The sequence below is a fragment of the Vombatus ursinus genome, unplaced genomic scaffold (assembly GCF_900497805.2).
Source record: "Vombatus ursinus unplaced genomic scaffold, bare-nosed wombat genome assembly UNPS02014945.1, whole genome shotgun sequence".
In the NCBI taxonomy this organism is placed as follows: Eukaryota; Metazoa; Chordata; class Mammalia; order Diprotodontia; family Vombatidae; genus Vombatus; species Vombatus ursinus.
The window spans coordinates 881,247-894,152 of record NW_020954723.1 but is presented as its reverse complement, the minus strand read 5'-3'; positions in this window follow the sequence as shown (position 1 = coordinate 894,152).

The window sequence follows — 12,906 nt, the reverse complement described above, 5'->3', positions numbered from 1 at the left end:
ACATTAAAAGAACCAGAGAAAGGCCTTCAGGGCATTAGGTTGATTCTCTATAGGGGGCTGATGTTAGGAAAGCACAAGAATCACACAAGGAGGATTTAGAAAGGTAGAAAGGATGCCCATACATGATATTTAAATATCATAGTATGTGATTTTTAAAAATTATGAGTTACACCGATTATTGTCTTTATTTTGAGATGCTAAGTCCTTCTTCCATGATAATTCAACTCTTTTTGCCACGATACACACACTTAAATTCACATGATTTCCTAGAGAGTTGTTGGTCATACAAGTATTTGGTCCCTCAAAGAGAAAGGGTCTCTTATCATACCTTCTTTTATCCCATGCTTCTCCCTCAGATGGGCTCTCAAATGCTGCAACCAACAGTCCAATCTGGATTAAGCTAGATATTGAATCCAGGGCTTGTCTTTGTGGTCAAGTTTTTATGTTTTATTTTATATTTTTCCCAAAATAAACCTTTTAAAAACATTTTATATTTTATTTTTAAAATGTTAATATTTTTTCTAATTACATGTACATATATTTTTTAATATTTTTTAAAATGTGAGCTCAAAATTATTTCCCTCCCTCCCTTCTGTCCCCCCTCATAGAGAAGGCAAACAATTTTGTATAGCTTATATATGTGCAGTCATGCAAAACATATTTCTATATTAGTCATGTTGTGAAAGAAAACACAGACCCCCCCAAACACACGCACACAATAAGGAAAGTTAAAAATAGCATGCTTTGATCTGCATTCAGACTCCATCAATTCTTTCTCTGGAGGTGGATAGCATTTTTCATCACAAGTTCTTCAGAAGTGTTTAGGATCATTGTATTGCTGAGAATAGCTGTCATTCACAGTTGATCATTGCTGTTACTGGGTACAATGTTCTCCTGGTTCTGCTCACTTCACTCAGCATCGGTTCATGTAAATCTTTCCAGGTTTTTCTGAAAGCATCCTGCTCATCATTTCTTATAGCACAACAGTATTCCATCACAATCATATGCCACAACTTGTTTAGCCATTCCTCAGTTGACAGGCATCCCCTCCATTTCCAATTCTTGACCACGACAAAAAGAGCTGCTATAAATATTTTTGTACAATTAGATCCTTTTCTTTTTTAAAAAATCTCTTTGGAATATGGACCTAGTAGTGGTTGCTGAGTCAAAGGGCATGTACAATTTTATAGTCTTTTGGGCATAGTTCCAAATTGCTTTCCAGACTTGTTGGATCAGTTCACAACTCCACCAACAGTGCATTAGTGCCTTCACTCAATATTCTCACATCTCCTCCAACATTTGTCATTTTTCTTTTGTCATGTTGTTGTTGTTGTTTAAATGTTTCGGTAATATCCAACTCTTTGTGACCCCATTTGGGGTTTTCTAGGCAAAGATACTGCTGGAGGGGTTTGCCATTTCCTTCTTTAACTCATTTTACAGATGAGGAACCTGAGTAAAACAAAGTTAAGTGACTTGCCTACGGTCACACAGCTATTAAGTGTCTGGGGCTGGATTTGAATTCAGGTCTTACTGACCCCGGGCCAGGTATTCTATTCACTGTGCCATCTAGCTGCCCTTTTTCTGTCATATTCGCCAATCTGATAGGTGTGAGGTGGTATTTCAGAGTTGTTTTAATTTGTATTTCTCTATTCAATAGTGATTTAGAGCATTTTTTCATATGACCACAAATAATTTGGATTTCTTTATCTGAAAACTGCCTGTTCATATCCTTTTGGCATTTTTCAATTGGGAAATGACTTGTATTCTTAGAAATTTGATTCAGTTCTCTATATATTTGAGAAGTGAGGCCTGTATCAGAGAACCTTGCTGTAAAATTTTTTCCCCAGTTTTCTGCTTTCCTTCTAATCTTGGTTGTAGTGGTTTTGTTTGTGTAAAACTTTTTAAATTTATAATCAAAATTATTCATTTTACATACTGTAATGTTCTCTATCTCTTGTTTGGTTATAGATTTGACAGGTAAACTGTTCCATGCTTTCCTAATTTGCCCATGGTATCACTCTTAATGTCTAAATTATATACTCATTTTGACCTTATCTTGGTATATGGTGTGAGATGTTGGTCTATATTTATTTTCTACTAAACTTGTTTCCAGTTTTCCCAACAGTTTTTGCCATATAGTGAGTTCTTATCCCAAAAGCTGGCATCTTATTAAACACTAGATTACTATGATCATTACCCTATTTTATACTGTGTACCCAATCTATTCCACTGATCTATACTCTATTTCCTAGCCAGTACCAGATTGTTTTGATGATTATACAGTTTGAGATCTGATAGGGCTAGGCCATCTTCTTTCACATTTTCTTTCATTAATTCCCTTGATCTTTTGTTTTTCCAATGAATTTTGTTACTTTTTTCAAGTGCGATAAAATATTTTTGGTAGTTTTATTGGCATGGCACTGAATAAATAAATTAATTTAGGTAGAATTATCATTTTTATTGTATTGACTCAGTCTATTCCTAAGCAATTAATATTTTTTCAATTGTTTAGATCTGAGTTTATTTGTATGAGAAGTGTTTTGTAATTTTATTCATATGGTTCCTGGGTTTGTCTTGACAGGTAGACTCCCAAGTATTTTATATTGTCTACAGTTACTTTAAATGGAATTTCTCTTTCTACTTCTTGTTGTTGGACTTTGTTGGTAATATATAGAAATGCTGATTATTTGTGTGGGTTTATTTTATATCCTGTAACTTTGCTAAAGTTGTTAATTATTTCAATTAGATTTTTAGTTGTTTCTCAAGGATTCTCCAAATATACCATCATATCATCTGCAAAGAGTGATAGTTTTATTTCCTCATTGCCTATTCTAATTTCTTCAATTTCTTTTTCTTCTCTTATTGTTATAGCTAGCATTTCTAGTATTTCTAGTACAACATTGAATAATAGTGAGATAATGGGCATCTTTGCTTTACCCCTGATCTTATAGGGAAGGGTTCTAGCTTGTCCCCATTACAGATAATGCTGCTGATAGTTTTAGATAAAAACTACTCATCATTTTAAGGAAAGCTCCATTTATTCCTATGCTTTCTAGTGTTTTTTTTTAATAAAAATGAGTGTTACATTCTGTCAAAACTTTTTCTACATCTACTGAGATAATCATGTGATTTTTGTTGGTTTTGTGATTGCTATGGTCAATTATATTGATATTTTCCTAATATTGAACCAGTCCTGCCTTCTGGGTATAAATCCCACCTAGTCATAACATATGATATTGTTGATATATTGCTCTAATTTCCTTGCTGGTATTTATTTAAAATGTTTGCATTGATATTTATTAGGTAAATTGGTCTATAGTTTTCTTTCTCTGGTTTAGGTATCAGCACCAAATTTGTGTCATAAAAAGAATATGCTACATTTTAAATAGAGAAACAGGACAATAGTGTGTGTATTTGTGTGTGTGTGTGTGTGCATGCATATGTGTATAGTTCTGAATTTCAGCTTCCTTACTTGGGATCCCCAGAAAATCAAGGGTTGGTTGATTGAAAGAAGGAGCTTAGAAGAAGTGGAGGGCTCTTTAAATAAAGCTTTCTGGGTCTACATAAGAAGAATAGGATCCATTAAAATGCATTCATCGCCTCAGTGCTTATTAAATATTTGTTTCTGAACTGGCACATCCATACATACTGTACAATTATTTAAACAGCTAAATTAAGCTCATGTTGAATTCAACTTACTTCTACCAAATTGGACAAATCTCCATCCACTTTAATTGTCAAATTTCAAAACTTCTGCATTAAAGATTGTGTGAATCTGTCTCCCTAGCTTGTCCCCATCTCCAACCTTCAATTTTCTTCCCTTTTCTCTTTTAAAGATTATCTGTTTTCCTTAATAGTCATATTTCACACTTTCTGACAATTCTTTCATAGTGTCACTCATGACACAACAGATGGGCAGCCCAGATCCTACACTGGTATCCTCACAATATTAAAAGAAGTAGAGGGAGGCCTCTAATTTGTTGGGTAGACACTTTTTGGACAAGAATTGTTTAAGATAGGAAGGCATGTGAGGATTCAACTCAATTTCAACTAAATATATTAAGAACTTATTATGCAATGTGTTTGGAGAGATACAAACTTGAGAAAAGATACAACCTCTGCCCTTATGTAGCTTTCCTTCTGGTATGGTAATAAAACACTTACATAGATTAAATATCATACATAATGATACATTGCAAATGCAAAACAAAATGCCATATGAGGTTTGAGGTAGAGGTTTGAAATAACAAATCCATCAAAGTATCAGTCATTTAAAAGTGACAAATGCTTTACAAAATGTTTCTTAGATGTTGAATTACATAACAGTGATATGAATAACAAAATAACATTAATAATTATTTGTATTTTGTATAATACTGCCTGTCTGCCATGCCTAGAATGGACTCCCTCTTCACCTTCATCTCCTGCAATTCATGGTTTCTTTTGTTGTTATTGTTTATCCTTCCTTCTTGAAGAGGACCATGACATCAGGAAGGTGATGCCATGACTTGCAAGTGAATTGGATTTAAGTGAAGGAGGGCTGTGCAAAGACACCAGCCTCACTCTCTCCTCTGGAGCCATCTGGGTCCAGTGGCAAGATATAGATCAGAATGACTGGAGATTGCCCTCTGATTTCTTTTAAGTCTCAGCTTAAGGGCTGCCTTCCTGTTCATCTCCCTCCCTCGATAGTTAGTGGATTCTCCGAGCCCACCAGCTAACCTTGTGGATACTCAGCATATGTTTTGTACATGCCTACATTTGTGCATGTTATATCCTTTATTGGAACACAAGTTCCTTGACGACAGGGACTGTTTTAGCTTTGTCTTTGTATCCCCAGTACCTAGTGCAGTAGATTAGTCTCTCCCTTGATTGATAGATCAATCCACTGTGGACTGGGGCAAGTAGGTTGCTCCTGAGGGCTAGTTCCTCATAGGCTTCACTTTCTGTTGCTCCTGGACCAGGTTGGTTTCTGCTACCAACTTTGGTGGCTGAGGGTACCTTGATGGCTTTTCTGAACTTAACTTAAAAGCAGGGGTGTGCTAAAGAAAGAAAATTGCTAAATTTTCAATGTAAGCATTTACATCTCTCAAAATGATATAAATCAGGGCTCAATTTATTGTTTTGTTGTCCAGATTTTAGAAAAAGTTACAATCTTACAATTTTAGAAAAGGAATACAATCTGTTCAAAATAAACTTAACAGTGTATGCATACATTTCCCCCCAAAGACATTTACCAGTTACATTTCACCCTCCTCACCTTCTAGATTTTAAGTTGATCCATTCTATTTTCAGATATGAATTCATCTAAGATCAGGAAAGAATAAACACAAAAGAAACAGGCTCCATGCACTCAAGGACACATGGTGGTTGGATGGGAGATGTCAGCTGCTGCCCCTGCTCCAACCTGGGTGTTCCCAGCAATCCTCTTTATTCAGAGATTGACAGGGAAGAGAGAACAAGAGGTCATTTTCTCAAACCTTTCCTATGCACACTTGATAACTAGGTGGCATGGTATTATCTACCTAGAGTCAGGAAGACCTGAGTTCAAATGTGAACTCAGATACTTACTAGCTACGTGATGCTGGGCAAGTAACTTAACATCTATTATCCTCAGTTTCCTCAATTGTAAAATGGGGATCGTAACAACATCTAGTGAAGATCAAATTTGTAAAGTGCCTAGCTCAGTGTAGATACTTAATAAAATATTAGCACATAGTAGATAAAATACTTATACCCTAATTCAACATCTATTTCATCATCCTCACAGTTAGAAGTCTTTTTGTGACAATGTATAGATCCCTGGCTGGAGGTAGGCTCTTTGAAATGCCTGGTATTGAATTAAAATCAGACAAGGTATATAATCTTGCAAGCACTGAATAACCCACCTGTAAGGGCAAATCTAAAATCTTTGCATGCTCTAAGGACTGGGTCCTCCCATTACATATATACATTTATGTATTTATATTGTTTAAAAATTGAGTCTTCCCAGTAGAATGTACACTCACAGAGAGCAGGTGCTGTCATTTTTATATACCCCACCCCCAACCTCAGAGCCTAGCACAGCACTTACATACATTGTCCTGTAGGAGCTTAATCAATGTTTGCTAAATTGACTGCTTCAAAAACTCCAGTGATTCCTAATGACTCAATAAAACTCCTGTTGCATCTGGGAGAAAATACAAAACACCTCTGTTTAGCATTTTAAGCCCTTCACCATCTGACCCCAATCTACATTTCCAGGTTTAGTATACATGATTCCCCATTCACGCTCTTTATTTATAAATTCCTTGAGAGTAGGGACTATTTTTTGCCTTTCTTTGTATTTTTAGCACAGTGCCTGGCACATAGTAGGTGCCCAATAAATGATTGCGGACACACACATATAGATAGGTAAATCCCACCTTCTGCAAGACGCCCTTACCAGCCCTCCTTAATGTTGGTGCCTTGCCTCTGAGGTTATTATTATCAGTCTGTATATACTTATCTTGTTTGTATATAGCTGTTTGGGTGCTGTCTCCCCCATAAGACTGTGAGCTCCTCGAAAGCAAGGACTGCCTTTTTTTCCCCTTTCTTTGTACCCCTAGCTTAGCACAGTGCCTGGCACATAGTAGGTACTTAATAAATGCTGGTTGACTTGATATGTACACATTCTCTCCTCCCCAACGATGTAAATTCCCTGAAGGCTTCCGTTGTTTTTGTCTCCCCAGCTCTGTGCCCATCACATAATAAACTTGATAAATGCTTGCTGATTGACTTGACTTGAATTGAGATAATGCTGGTTGCATCATCAATTCTAAAGCTCGGTACAACGCTACGTAAGCAGAGCCAGGGGCAACTTAGGGGCAACTTGGAAGCAACTAAAGAGATTGATGACAAGGAAGTAACATCCTGAAACGGAAGACATGTCCAAAACTTTCAGCAAAGCCCTCGATCTGTAGGACAATTTGGAGATCAGAAAGTTTCATCTTCCCTCTTTTGGAAGGGCAAATCACGGTCCTCTGCTCCCGCAGGGATCACAGAGTCCATCCCCTTTCTTCATGCTTTTGTTTCCCCCCTCTCCTCCCCTTACCTGGAATGCTCTCTCTCCCCTACCCCTTTTAGCGTCTTTCAAGACTCAGCTCAAATCCTACCTTCTGTGGGAGGGAGGTCTTTCTTGGGAGGGTCCCCTGGTAGGGGTGTGCTGGTAAATGTTTAACAACCAGCTCTCCGGGGGGGGAAGGGGTTAAAAAAAAGCACACAGGACACACTTTGGTTTAAGCGGCATCATTAACATTTTCTTCATTACTTTAAGTCTAGACAAAACAAAACAAAACAAAACAAAACAAAAAATCAAGTCCTGATTTATAGCGTTTGCCGATTTCCAAGCAACTGAAATTTTACTGCTTTCTCGGCACGCCACTGCCCCGGTAGCCCTTCTCCCGAGAGCGGTCCTGCCCCACCCCGCGCCTCCCCTCCCCTCTGCTCCTCTCCCGGTCCCACCCCACTCTCCCCCTGCTGGCTCCGTTCCCATCGCTCCGCCGCAGGTGCTCCCTCCACAGGTGCGGATGTCGGGGCTGCAGCTCTTCTCCGCACCCGGCAGCGGGCGCCGCTGTTGCAGCTCGCGCAGGGTATCGGGAACAATTTTTGGAGAGTTAAGGCAGCTACTTGTGCAGCCTCTTCCTTAGCAGCGGCGGTAGCGGCTGTGGGCTGCCTGCTTCCCTCGCCCGGCTCCGGCCTCCAGCGCCCGGCTGCCGTCACCGAGGGGAGAGGCGGAGAAGGGAGAGGAAGAGGAGGAGGAGGCGCGGACGGAGGCGGAGGCGCACACGGAGAAAGAGCCGCGCTATCCCTCCGCCTTCGGGGGGGGGGGGCGGCTGCAGAGAAGCAGCGAGCGGCTCCCGGGGAAGGAGGGCTGGCAGCCGAGGACAGCGAGTCAGAACAAGGGCTTGCAGCACCCAGTTGTGCCCCAGCGCCCAGAGGACCATGCTCCCCGGCGCTGCTTCTCGGCAGCTTTTCCCCTCTCGGCTTTTCCTCTGAGGGATGTCCCGGAGCCGGGTCCGAGGAAACTAAGAGGAGCAAAGAAATCTGGAGAAGAGCCCGGAAACAAGCCTGCGCTTATCCCCAAGGAGAAGCAGCTGCGGGAGTCTTTGGTCCTTTTGCTTCCTCCTTATTGTTATTATTATTATTATTATTATTATTTTTTGCCATGAACCAGGCTCGAGCTGGTCCCCGAGGAGAATAACATTTTTTTTTTTTTAAAGCAGAAGGGAAAATAAAAGACAATTCTTTGGTTGCTAAGGTAATTGTAGTTGGGACAAAAAAAAAAGGTGCAAAAACCATGTGGGGGAAAGGTGCTTAAAAACTGCGTTCCCTCTTTCCCCTCCCATTCATGCTTATTTTTTCAGCTTCTGTGTGTAGGCATATGTATGTTATGAATAAGTGTTCGAAGATTTGCCTGTGCTTAGTTTGGAAATGCGTGCAAGCCATATGTGTGTCAAGAGGAAAGCATGTGTGTGATATGGCTAGGCTGGGTTGTATGTCTGTCCTGTGTGGATGTTCCTATATATACAAAGATGTGTGTGTGTGTGTGTGTGTGTAACTAATTTTATTTATATGTGTGTATATGTATATATAAAAGTAATACACTCGCTATTATATATATATTAGATATCTATATATGTATATAGAAAGAGAATTATCTATATACTATGTACATTGAGAATTGAGAGAGACAGAGAAAGAATATTTTACCGTAAATGTCGAGTGAAAATACTTTCTATTATCATTTCCAGTCTTTTAAACCTGCTGTTAAATGGTAAAAAACACAAACTTGTAATAAGAAACAGGGATTCGTTAAATTCCCCCTCCCTCCCCCATGGTAGGTCTTTCTCCTTTGGGGTTTGGACAAAGCCGAGAGAGTCTTTTCCCATGCGGAGGAAGGTGCAGACTAAGTGTCTGTGGAGGTATATTTGTTTGGAAACTGCCAGGAGGAAAAAGCCCCAAATCATCTTGCCTTTTGCAACAATGACATTGAAACCAGTTGCATTTAAACATCTTCCTTTACTGGTTCTGTCAAGCTGCACAGAAAGTGGCCCTGTGAGACTAAGAAAGTGACCCAGAAAATGTAATTTTGCTCAGAATGAAAAGCTGCAATAGCTTGCTTTTAATTGAGTAGGACAGGGGAAGAAGTTTGTCTGGAGGACCATGTAGTGTCATTTCCCAAGCAATATAAGCAAAGCAGTGAGTTGTTGTTGAATATCTTTTCTGGAATGTACTAGTATCTGGGAACTAGATTAGCAGGTAGTTTTATAAACCACTAGGCTTTTATGAATAAAATTTCAGGAGTCTTTAATAAATGAGATTAAAGAAATAAATAGAACCAGGTAAACCACAACATTGAAAACTATTCCCCTCCCTCTATCCCCAGTGTTGCCATGGGCAGGGAGTGAAAATGGAAGGGAATAAGAATCAGAGTTTGAAAGTGACGTGATGTGATTTAGCAACTGTTGTACAGGTCTCTGGAGTGCGGAATGAACAGTAGTATAAAAAAAAAAGGAGCTCATGTGATAATAAGAATGCTCTAAACTTTGTATTTACATTGGTGGTGTTGGGTTTTTTTTTTTAAACAGTGTTCATGTAATTTTTGTACTCATGCTATTTCATGAATCATCTAAGGCTGATGGATTAAGGTCTTGATAGATCTAGAGTAAAGTTGTGACTATGACTCAAATGGAAACATTTGGGGCTATAATCTTAGTTCTAATGTATAGAACAAATCCTCAAACAACTTTTCAAAGCAATGTAGGTGATGTTTTGGACTAAGATGAGGAGGAAAAAAGCATCTTCACATATATGGCAGGTTTTTTTTTTCCCTTAAGGAGACCCACTTATGCTTTCTTTCTATATACTGGTCATTTCTGCAAAGAGAATACTTTTTTTTTGTCCATTTCAGGATAAGAATAAGATTAAAACAAACATGGATTATCAGAACATAACATGCTTGGAGGAGACCACTTGCCTGTAGAACACAGCATCTATCATCAGTTATGTTGAGGAGTTGGTGGGATGTTAGTGTCATACCATATAAATATCATAACCTCAGAAACCTATTGGTAGAAAAAAATTATGTGCATGGACCCTTGCCGCATACTTCATGTTTTGCTGTCTATAAATTCTAGGCATTTCAGCCATTGTAATGTGTTTTATTAGAGGAATATCATATTTTTTCCTTCCCCCTAAAAAAAAAGTACAGAATTTGTTACATGGTGTATCATTATCTGCATTATCTCCTTTAAGAAACTCTGTTACATCCCTAGGATTGTCAGTAAAATACTGCTAGTTTTGCTTTGAAATGACAAATTGTCATATCAAATGAAAAATTACAATAAGGCTTTTTCAGTAAAAATCTTTCTGAATGGACTGCCTTTTTTTCCCCCTTTGTCTGGATAAACTGTCTTATAAAAGAAACACTAAAATGAGGCATATGTTTCATGGAAAGGAAAAAAGTCTCAGAATAAGACTTGGCTAAAATGACATCCTATAATTTTGGATGTCTTATTCCCCAGGGACAAACTTTCATGTCAAAACGAGATAATTCATTTTAAGAATCTTTCTGCTTTTCTTCTGCTTATGTGTTTCTGTCACCTACACTCACAATTTTCTCATAGAAATTTCTGAAAAATTTGGTTGGGATAAAGATAAAACATCAAAAGATATGAATTGGGAGCTTTGTGTCATGTACTTATCTTTAATCCAAAGGATAAATAGGGATAGAGGAGAAAGAAAGGGATGCTCTCAGGTTTGCAGTTTAAGATTAGATTTTTCTTTTTAGACAGTCATATTTTCTTTGTTTGGGGCAATTGTGCACCTGGGAAAGTGTTTGGTGCTCATCCTTCCTAGTATCAATGGACACGTTATTATATATCTAACATTATTATGACATATGACATACATTTTTATAATTACAGTAGACCCAATGCTTCTTATGCTGTAGGAAGAGGTCAACCATACATAACTTAAACATGAGTTGTGATACAGATATTGAATTGTTTGTGGGGTGGAATGTTCCCACTCTATGGAGTTTCAGAGCCTTGTAACCAGAACTAAGAAACGGTGTAGTCTCATGATAGATTTGGAATGTAAAGATGTAGATTTGGGTCCCAACTCAGTCACTTAGTCAGTGTGCTTTTGGACAAATCACTTAACCTCTCTAAACCACATTTTTGAGTTCTCTGTAAAAAGGTGATAAGTAATGTTTTTACCACATACTTCGCAGGGTTGTTTTGAGGAAGGAGTTTTGTAAAATGCAAAAAAAATCATTTAAAAGTGATGTCTTACTATTGTAAAGTGTGTCAAAGGATTTAGAAATGAAAGGAACTTTAGAGATAATCCAGTCTCACCACATTTACAGAGAAGGAAAGTGACATGGAGAAGCTGTGACTTGCTCAAGGTCAAGCAGCTGACAAGTGTCAGAGCTGGGATTGAAATCCAAGTCTCCCAGCTCCCAATCTTTCCTTTATATCTTGTGAGAGTGCTACTGGCAGGTTAGCTTTGGTGAAGCAGAGTTTTATGTTCATTAGTTGAATTTGTTTGCAGGGGGAATAAAAATTTCTCATCTTTTACAAAACAAAATTCTCTATCAGATTTAGGAATGACAGGGGATTTCCCCATGAAGAAGTTGCTTTCTTAAAGGTGTGACATATAATGGAATGAAAATTAGAAGTAAAGTCAGAAGAGCCAGAGGAAATTCCTGGCTCTGATATCTACTAACCAAGTGATCTTTTTTTGGGGATTCATTTCCCTCACATTTGTACAATGAAGGTGATGGTTGACATCATCTTTAACATCTCCTCTACATCTGAATTCTATGATCCTGTATGTATTTATGAGTAGGGAAAAATCTTATTCATTCCCTTGGAGTACTTTAAGTACTATTGAAAAGGTTTTTTCCCCTCTGAAAATGTTTTCCCTGAATTTTAATAGCTTACATTTATTGCTTTGCTGTTAAGAAACACTATATAGCTATGATCTTGTTTGATCCTCATAACTGCCTCCTTGACAGAGACTGATGTATAATCCCTATTTCTCAGATGAGAAAACATCCTCCAGAAGGGGAAATGACTTGTCCAAGGTCACACAGCTGGTGACTGATGAGGATGGGAGAGGAACCCAAATCTTCTAATTTCTGATTTAGTGCTCTTTGTGCCACATCAGCCTGTTGGAAGGTTGCTCTGAAAATCAGGGTAATTAATAGTAAACTTGTCTGTCTTTGTTTTGCACTATGTAAATGTGATTAGATTTAAATTGCGTTTCTCATGCTGAATGGCAGCAGTGAGGCTGATTGAACTAATAGAATTTTGGCATATTTTTTCTGAAGCAAGTGCTTGAAGGCTGTTCTTTCATTTAACTCCCTAGGTTTAATGTTTGCTGTAAATGACTACTTCAACTATTTTTTCTTTTCTTGCAGTCTCAAGAAATTGTGTTGCATAGTTGCTTCTTACTGATCTAAGACTTCTATGTATTGGATAATTAGTTATAATCTTTATTTAACTAGAGCAAGGAGAAAAGACCCTGAATTGGGAGTCAGAAGGGAATCCAAACTCAAATCTCAGCTTTACCACTTAACACTAGTTGTGTGTCTGTGGGAAAGTTATTCAACTTGTCTGAGCCTTATTGTCTTAAGCTATAAAATAGGGATGATCACATTTGGACAATCTGCCTTACTTGGTGGTTGTGTTAACCACTTTGGAAATTGTAAAGGGCTATAAAAATGTGAATTGATGTTAGTTATCGGTTCTGAATGAGTTCCCCTTAGTGTAGAAAGTAGTGGTAAAGGTATGATATCTTAAATGGTCGTTGGTTAAATCAACAATTTGTTGTTGCTTAGTCATTTCAGTCTTGTCCAACTCTTTGTGACCTCATTTTGGGGTT